The following is a 10,261-nucleotide window of genomic DNA, read 5'->3' as shown; positions in this document are numbered from 1 at the left end:
AAAAGAAGTGTGCGTACTATATTATTTCCTTTATCTAAATTCTACTAACTTTAAATTAATCTATAATGACAGAATGCTTATTAGTGATTGCCTGAAGACTGAAGGGAGGGAAGACAGGAGAGAAGGGTTGTAAAGCAAGATGAGTATTTGGGGTTGTGGATATGTTCATTATCTTGATTGTGGTGATGGTTACGCTATCACAACACTTAACTAAATTGTACACTTTAGAAATGCAGTTTATTGCATTCGAATTATACTTTATTTTTTTCTTTTCTTTTTTTATTCATAAATTTATTTTTTATTGGTGTTCAATTTGCTTACATATAGAATAACACCCAGTGCTCATCCCATCAAGTGCCCCCCTCAGTGCCCGTCACCCAGTCACCCCCCCCCTCCCCTTCCACCACCCCTAGTTCGTTTCCCAGAGTTAGCAGTCTTTATATTCTGTCTCCCTTTCTGATATTTCCCACTCATTTTTTCTCCTTTCCCCTTTATTCCCTTTTCACTATTTTTTATATTCCCCAAATGAATGAGAACATATAATGTTTGTCCTTCTCCGATTGACTTATTTCACTCAGCATAATACCCTCCAGTTCCATCCATGTCGAAGCAAATAGTGGGTATTTGTCGTTTCTAATGGCTGAGGAATATTCCATTGTATACACAGACCACATCTTCTTTATCCATTCATCTTGATGGACACCGAGGCTCCTTCCACAGTTTGGCTATTGTGGACATTGCTGCTATAAACATCGGGGTGCAGGTGTCCCAGCGTTTCACTGCATCTGTATCTTTGAGGTAAATCCCCAGCAGTGCAATTGCTGGGTCGTAGGGCAGATCTATTTTTAACTCTTTGAGGAACCTGCACACAGTTTTCCAGAGTGGCTGCACCAGTTCACATTCCCACCAACAGTGCAAGAGGGTTCGGTTCCCCTTTCTTCACATCTTCTCCAACATTTGTGGTTTCCTGCTTTGTTAATTTTCCCCATTCTCACTGGTGTGAGGTGGTATCTCATTGTGGTTTTGATTTGTATTTCCCTGATGGCAAGTGATGCAGAGCATTTCCTCATGTGCTTGTTGGCCGTGTCTATGTCTTCCTCGAATTATACTTTAATAAGCTGCCCAAAACAAAACAAAATAGGGAAAAGAGTTACATAATATTTACCCATGGATATATTAAAAATAATTTTTTTCTCTTACAGAAATACCCATTCCTGGGGCCAAATAATTGAAGAAAAGTCTCACAAAGTTCTATCTCCTCCAGCAAAATCTTGGGAATACCTTCCCTAATATATGCAGCTTTAACGTAATAACCTGTCTTGGAGACCATCATGCTTTAATTCCATCATGCTTAGTAAATCCATTTTTACTGTTCATCAAAGAAGCTCAAGATTCCTCTGTCACTCATCATCTAACTCTCCTCCCTTCATTATTGCATATATTCCCTAATATGACTGCCTCCTACCCTCCTCCAACTCCACACATTTTTCCATATTTTCCTCTGAGATTATTGATTTGTCATCAGTAAAATCCATTCTCAACTTCTCTTCTGAACAATCTTTACCTTCTTTCTCTGAGACTTGGCTGTCCCTCGAGAGCAACTCTTTCCTGTAGCCTTCTGTAATGGTAGATATTTTCTTTCCCTTTTTTGTCACTGAGGATATAAATACTCCTGCTTCTCCTTACCACTTTTAAAGCATTGCCCCTTCCTCTTCCCTCAAGCCCCAAGTTTGCTCATGTCAACAAATTCAGTATCTTCTATCTCCCCCTTTGGTTATCTGTATAGACCTCTGAATTAGTCTTCCTAACCATTATTTTAGCACTCTGTCTTTCTAACACTAGTCTTGTCATTGTTCTTATTGATTGGTTATCCACATTTGGTAGATTTTGTTTTCCAAAAATGGCCACAACAATATTTCCCATTCTGTATGTTTTTCTGCAAGGTTGTACTGTTCTCATCAAGAGTTGAGATCTGTTCTCCCCACCTCTCTGAATTTGTGTGGGCTCTGAGATTGCTTCTACTAATAGAATATGGTAGAAATGACACTGCACGAGTTTGGACATAACCCTTTACTGGATTTATAGCTTCTGATTTCTGCTTTTTGAAGGGCTCACTCTTGAGACACTTATCTTTTGAACCCAGCACTTGAGATATTACAAAGCTGTGGTCATCAAGACAGTGTGGTACTGGCACAAAAACAGACACATAGATCAGTGGAACAGAATAGAGAACCCAGAAGTGGACTCTGAACTTTATGGTCAACTAATATTCGATAAAGGAGGAAAGACTATCCATTGGAAGAAAGACAGTCTCTTCAATAAATGGTGCTGGGAAAATTGGACATCCACATGCAGAAGAATGAAACTAGACCACTCTCTTTCACCATACACAAAGATAAACTCAAAATGGATGAAAGATCTAAATGTGAGACAAGATTCCATCAAAATCCTAGAGCAGAACACAGGCAACACCCTTTTTGAACTCGGCCACAGTAACTTCTTGCAAGATACATCCACGAAGGCAAAAGAAACAAAAGCAAAAATGAACTATTGGGACTTCATCAAGATAAGAAGCTTTTGCACCCCAAAGGATACAGTCAACAAAACTCAAAGACAACCTACAGAATGGGAGAAGATATTTGCAAATGACATATCAGATAAAGGGCTAGTTTCCAAGATCTATAAAGAACTTATTAAACTCAACACCAAAGAAACAAACAATCCAATCATGAAATGGGCAAAAGACATGAACAGAAATCTCACAGAGGAAGACATAGACATGGCCAACATGCACATGAGAAAATGCTCTGCATCACTTGCCATCAGGGAAATACAAATCAAAACCACAATGAGATACCACCTCACACCAGTGAGAATGGGGCAAATTAACAAGGCAAGAAACAACAAATGTTGGAGAGGATGCGGAGAAAAGGGAACCCTCTTGCACTGTTGGAGGGAATGTGAACTGGTGCAGCCACTCTGGAAAACTGTGTGGAGGTTCCTCAAACAGTTAAAAATAGACCTGCCCTACGACCCAGCAATTGCACTGTTGGGGATTTACCCCAAAGATACAGATGCAATGAAACGCCGGGACACCTGCACCCCGATGTTTATAGCAGCAATGGCCACGATAGCCAAACTGTGGAAGGAGCCTCGGTGTCCAACGAAAGATGAATGGATAAAGAAGATGTGGTTTATGTATACAATGGAATATTACTCAGCTATTAGAAATGACAAATACCCACCATTTGCTTCAACGTGGATGGAACTGGAGGGTATTATGCTGAGTGAAGTAAGTCAGTAGGAGAAGGACAAACATTATATGTTCTCATTCATTTGGGGAATATAAATAATAGTGAAAGGGAATAAGGGAAGGGAGAAGAAATGTGTGGGAAATATCAGAAAGGGAGACAGAACGTAAAGACTGCTAACTCTGGGAAACGAACTGGGGTGGTAGAAGGGGAGGAGGGCAGGGGGTGGGAGTGAATGGGTGACGGGCACTGGGGGTTATTCTGTATGTTAGTAAATTGAACACCAATAAAAATAAATTTAAAAAAATAAAAAAAATAATAAAAAAGGTCACCGGAAAAAAAAATTCTTTATGACAAATATAACAACAACAACAACAACAACAACAACAACAACAAAAAAAAAAGAAATCCAAGCTACATGGAGAGACCATATATTGGCATAGTGATAAAAACAAAGAAACAAAACAAAACAAAATAAAACCAAACCAAACAAAAAACAACCTGCTGAGTGTCCAGCCAGCAGATAGTACTGATTGTCAGCCATGTGGATAAGGCATTTTGGATTTCCAGCCATTGAGTGTTCAGAAGACTATAATTCCAGCTGGCACTTGGATGCATCCACATGAGAGACCCTGATAAAGAGCTGTCCAGCTAAGCCTAGTCAACCTACAGTACAATGAGAGGTAATGATTAATTGTTTTAACTAAGTTTCTGGGAGATTCACTATGCAACAATAGATAGCTGGAATGTGTACAGATGATGCTCCTAATATTGTGACCTCATGATGGCTTTACCTCCTCTCCTCCCATGGTCTTGTCTCCCAATCTATTTTTACATAGACATCCTGAGCCATATACTACATTATGCCATTATTCTATTATCCCATCACTCATAAATTCCATTTCAAGTTCTCCCCTCTCTGACCACTACTTCTTATTTTTCTTTTAATCAATGTAATGTCTCCACTGAAACAATTCCACAAATGCCTTGGAACTTCCAACTCATTGATTTATCAATCTCTTGCTTCCTTACACATCCTCACTTTGATCCTTACTTCCTTAGATTTTAAGGGCCATGTGCATGTACACACATAAGCACATGAACACACACACCACTTGTAACTATCTTTGTTACCCTCTCATTCAAATTGTCCCTTCAGTAATTCTACTACATTTCCAAACATTGTTTTACTCTCCCAGATTATTATTTCATTTCACATCTGCAATAACTTCTTACCTCTCTTCACTCACAGCTGATGACTTGGCTTCTTATTTTACTAAAGATATAGATGCAATCATAAGGAGAATTTCTGTGTATTCCACTCCTCAATCTACTAATCTCCCTGCTACTATGTCCATATACTCTGCTTTCCTTTCTAATATGATGTCTTACCTGTCTTACCTAAGGCCAATTCCTTATATATCAATTGTGCAAGAGAAGGAATATCTTCTCTCAGACATTGTTCTAAAGTTGCTCTATTCTTTTTTGCTTCTCAGGTTTTGCTTCCCTACTAAATCATTCTGTCAGCATAGCAGCGAGTTATAATAGTTTCTACTTAAAAACAAGATCTAATATGCAGCATAGTGACTATAGTAAAGAATATGGTATTATGGGGGTGGTGAGGTGGCTCAGTCAGTTATGGTCCAACTCTTGATTTCAGCTCAGGTCATGATTTAAGGGTTGTGAGGTCGAGCCCTGAGTTGGGCTCCGTGCTGGGTGTGGAGTCTGCTTAAGATTCTCTCTTTCCCTCTTCCTGCTCTCTGCCCCTCCCCTGCTCCCTCTCAAAAAAAGAAAGAATATGGTATTGTGTACTTGAAAGTTACCGAGAGCAAATCTTAAGCATTCTCACCACACACACACACACACACGTTAACTAGTTAACTGTGTTAACTATTTGAGGTGATTCTATGTTAATTATCTTGATCTTTATAACTATTCTATAACGTATATGTATACCAAATTATTACATTGTAGACTTTAAATATATATAATTGTATTTGTCAGTGATTCCTCAATGAAGTTAATAAATAAATAAATAGCTCCACTTAGCTTTCTAATTTCAAATCTAATATTTCAAATCTAATAAAAAACATAACTATTGATTATAAACCTTCTAATGTCCTACTGTTTAGCAGCCCAGCCCATATGGAGATAGGTTTGAGATTTAGGGAGAAAGGACTGATCTGTGGATGGCTAGATTTAGCACCATGGTGTAGGGTCTGGTAACTGCTTTGGCCAAACATTTTCCCAGCAAGTTTTAATGCACAGGAGTCTCTGGTGTTTTTTTGTAAGCTTCATTGGCTTCAGTGGGGTTTCAGTCAGAAAACTTTGACATCTCTTCCATTTAAACAATTCATTGATGGTGAGCTGTGGCAAGTGATATTAATAGCTGGAGATACAAAGGAAGGCAAGTGTAAAGTTAACTCAGGCTGACAAATTTTATTAGGCACCTACTACATGCAGGCAGCTTGTAAGGTGCTAGGGTCACGGTACCTTGGCAAGTTTCAGCAGGCATATGGGAGTAGATAGGAAAGCTATGAATGACATGGATCTGCATGTGCTTTATGTGCTCAAAAGTGAATATCTTTTTGTAATTCAGCTACCCAGAGTGGTCATTTTTTTTGTAATTCATTCAAAGACTCTGTACATATTATCACTGACTTTACTCACTCTCCTATCCTTCACTAAAATTAGGGAATATTTAAAGATGCTGGAGGTAGGAGCTAGAAAATAATGCTGTGTTATATTGTGCCTTGGCTCTATGTTGGCTCCATCATTCTATTCTCCCAGAAATGAATTTATATCATTATTTGTCTTGCCTTCTCAGATGGACACCAGGTTCCTTTAATAATAATATTATATCATCTATCTACTGAAAAAAAGTGTATAAAAATAAACATGCTTACATTTATATTAACAATTCTGTTAATTAGATGCATAAATAAATGGATGGTGACAATCATGAATAAGTACTTTTTCTTTATTTCAAAAATTTTAATTCTGATATAGTCGACATGCAGAGTTATATTAGTTTCAGGTTTACAATATAGTGGTTCAACAATTCTGTACATCACCCAGTGTTTATTATGACAAGTGTATTCCTTAATCTCCATCACCTATTGCACCCATCCCCCACCTACTTCCCCTCTGGTAGGATTAGTTTGTTCTCTATAGTTAAGAGTCTGTTTCTTGGCTTGTCTTTCATTTAAGAAACAAAACAAACAAGCAAAGGAATAAGGACTTTTAAAACTCTAATGAGTAGCATAAATGAATGAAACATCACTTTACTCTCCATATCTCTACCTTTATAGGTTTCTACAAACAATGGGTATATTTGAAATTGACCAATTTACTCATTCTTGCTTGGAACAAGACATTTCGGATGTTCTAAAAATACATTCTTTGACTTATTAAAATAGGTTTCTCAAGAGTGTAGTAACAAACATGAACATAATTAGCTCCAGAAAGAGATTTTCCTGTATGTCCTAAGAAGGCTACTAAACGGAACTGAGATGCTGACCTAAAAAAAGCTAAGTAAAGATTGGGTAAATTGAGTTGGGGTTAGAAAAAAAAATTAGAAAGCAGAAGTTAAAAAGAAGGAAGATATTAATATCTTAACACTATATAGTTAATGTTAATTTTAAAAGAAAAAATAACTATTTCCTACTGGGTGTGCCAACATCATGTGAGATAGTATCATACACAAAAGCAATGACAGTACAGGTTAAATAAAGAGCTGATTGAATTAATCATTGTGAACTCAGCATTTTGATATATAAGTAAGGGCTAGAAAAATAGTCTCTCAGAATTCCCCAAGTTGGAGAGTTTGGGTTGTAAAATGAGGCCCTAGGATTCTTCTGTATGTGATTCGGGCCAAGATGCCAATGACAAGTATACTTCTCTCAGATGTGTAAAGCATTCTATTTGAAACCAGGCCACTTATTATTTCAAGGTGACCATGACTCCAAGGACACATTTTAACTCTATATACATAATATAGTATCACTCTGTTCCTCGACCTTTATTGTTTCTGTCATCTTAAAGGAGTGAATAAGGATGATACCTTTTAATCCATACCAGTGAAAGAAGCAGCACTGAAATGGTGTAAGTCGCAGCCTGAATCTGAAAGCCCAAGAACCAAAGGTGCCAATGTCTGGGGGCAGAAGATGGATATCTCAAGTCAAGCAGATAGGTCTGCCTTTTTGTGCTATTGAAACATCCAATAACAACAACAACAAAAGAAACATCCAACAGATTGCATGATGCTCACCAGCGTGTCTTTACTCAGTCTACTGATTCTAATCTTTTCTGGACACATTCTCACAGACACACCCAGAAATAATGTTTTATCAACTACCTGTACATCCTTTTATTTTAGCCATTATTTTTTATTTTAAATTCCAGTATAGTTAATATACAACGTTATATTAATTTCAGGTATATAATAAAATGATTAAACAATTCCATAAATCACCCTGTGCTCAGCAGAATAAGGGCACTCCTTAATCCCCATCACATATTTTACCTATCCCCCACTCCTGTCCCCTCTGGCACTGTCCATTTGCTCTCTTGTTAAGTTTGTTTCTTGGTTTCTCTCTCTCTTTCTCTTTGTCCCTTTGCTCATTTGTTGTTGTTTTTTTTTAATTCCACATGTGAGTGAAATTATATGGAATTTGTCTTATTCTGACTGACTTATTCCACTCAGCATAATGCACTCTAGCTCCATCCATGTTATTGCAAATGGCAAGATTGAATTCTCTTTGAAGGCTGAGTAATATTCATATGTATATATATATACCATATCTTCTTTGTCCATTCATCAGTTAATGGACATTTGGGCTCTCTCCATAGTTTGGCCATTAATGATAGTGCTGCTATAAATGTCAGGGTGTATATACTCCTTTGAATCTGTATTTTTGGTATCCTTTGGGTAAATACCTAGTAGTACAATTGCTGGATCCTAGGATAGTTCTCTTTTGAACTTTTTGAGGGACCTCCATATTGTTTCCAGAGTGGCTGCATCAGTTTGCATTCCCACCAACAGAGCACAAGGGATCCTTTTTCTCACATTCTTACCAATACCTGTTGTTTCTTCTGTTTTTCATTTAGACCATTCTGATAGGTATGAGTTGGTATCTCACTGTAGTTTTGATTTGTATTTCCCTGATCATGAGTGATGCTGTGAATCTTTTCCTGTGTCTGTTGGCCATTTGGATATCTTCTTTGGAGAAATGTCTGTTCATGTCCTCTGCCCATTTTTAATTGGATTGTTTCTTTTTCGGGGGGTATTTAATTGTATAAGCTGTTTATATATTTTAGATACTAGTGGTTTATTGGATATCATTTGTAAATGTTTTCTCCTATTCAAGAGGTTGCCATTTAGTTTTGTTGATTATTTCCTTCACTATGGAGAAGGTTTTTATTTTGATGCAATCCCAATATTTTACTTTGCTTTTGCTTCCCTTGCACTATGGGACATATGTAGATAAATGTTGCCGTGGCTGATGTTAGAGACATCTGTGCTGTGCTGTCTTGTAGAATTTTGTTGGTTTCACATCTCACATTAAGATTTTTAATCCAGTTTGAATTTGTTTTTGTGTATGATGTTAGAAAGTAGTCCATTTTCATGCTTTTGCTATAGCTATCCAGTTTTCCCAACACCCTTTGTTGAAGAGATTGTTGTTTCTCCAGTGAATATTCTTTCCTGCTTTGTGGAAGATTAGTTGACTACATAATTGTGGGTTTCCTATTCTGTTCTATGGATCTATGGGCCTACCTAGTTTTGTACCAGTACCATACTGTTTTGATGACTACAGCTTTGTAATATAACCTGAAGTCGGGAACTGTGACACCTCCAGCTTTGTATTTCTTTTACAAGATTGCTTTGGCTGTTCAAGGACTTTTGTGGTTCCATATGAATTTTAGGATTGTTTGATATAGCTCTGTGAAAATGCTGCTGGTATTTTAATAGGAATTGTTTTAAATGTGTAGATTGCTTTGGGTAGTATAGAAATTTTAACAATATTTGTTCTTCCAGTCCATGAGTATGAACTGTCTTTCTATTTCTTTCTTTCCTCTTCAGTTTCTTTTTTTTTAATTTTTATTTATTTATGATAGTCACACAGAGAGAGAGAGAGAGAGAGAGAGAGAGAGAGGCAGAGGGAGAAGCAGGCTCCATGCCCCGGGAGCCCGACGTGGGATCCGATCCCCGGTCTCCAGGATCGCGCCCTGGGCCAAAGGCAGGCGCCAATCCGCTGCGCCACCCAGGGATCCCTCCTCTTCAGTTTCTTTTACCAGTGTTTTATAGTTTTCAAAGTACAGTTCTTTCACCTCTTTGCTTAGGTGTATCCCTAGGTATCTCATTGTTTTTGGTACAATTGTAAATAAAATGTATTCCTTGATTTCTCTTTCTGCTGACTTATTATTTGTGTATAAAAAAGCAACAGATTTCTGCATATTGATTTTTTGGGGGCTAATGTTGATTTTTCACCAAATGTGTTGCTTCATTGTAAACTAAGAGTCTTAGTACAATTAGGATAAAGGTTTTGAACCCAAAAATATTGGGTTCCCGAGACTAATATTAAATGAGTACTGGCAACTCTGAATGTAATTTAGTCTGACTATGCCATGAGGCTTCTCATAATCTTCTGAGTCACATGGTAAAGTTAGATTTAAGAGGTGTCTGAATCCACCAAGTCACTCCAAAAGTAGCATTTTTGATAGATACTTATTGTTTTTTTTAAATTTTATTTTTGCTGTGGGCCATTCCATCAATAAAAACATGGTTTGTGAGTACACTGGATACTTGGCATGTTAGACAAGCTGCCTCTAAGTTTTTCCTGTTGCACCCAAAAACTTTCTATAAATCATCATCTAAATTTATAGAGACATAATGGTCAATCTTTTAAGTGTTATATAAAATGCGGGTTAAATTTGAGTTAGGTAATACTTCCTGAATTTTTTTTCTAAGAGAAGCCCTTTATTATATATATACAATGTGGTTTGCCTCT

The 10,261-nt window shown here is 37.2% G+C and overlaps 1 long non-coding RNA gene across 1 annotated transcript in view; it reads right to left on the bottom strand.

Moving 5' to 3' along the window:
* Positions 1–713: 713 nt before the first annotated feature.
* Positions 714–10,261, bottom strand: part of LOC140616060 (uncharacterized) — a 32,620-nt gene continuing 23,072 nt past the window's right edge. The window contains exon 3 of the long non-coding RNA XR_012016558.1: positions 714–1,118. This is a non-coding gene — a long non-coding RNA (uncharacterized lncRNA). The remainder of the gene's footprint in view (positions 1,119–10,261) is intronic.

Source organism: Canis lupus, chromosome 24 (genome assembly GCF_048164855.1).
Source record: "Canis lupus baileyi chromosome 24, mCanLup2.hap1, whole genome shotgun sequence".
NCBI lineage: Eukaryota > Metazoa > Chordata > Mammalia > Carnivora > Canidae > Canis > Canis lupus.
This window is presented reverse-complemented; position numbering and strand designations above follow the sequence as displayed.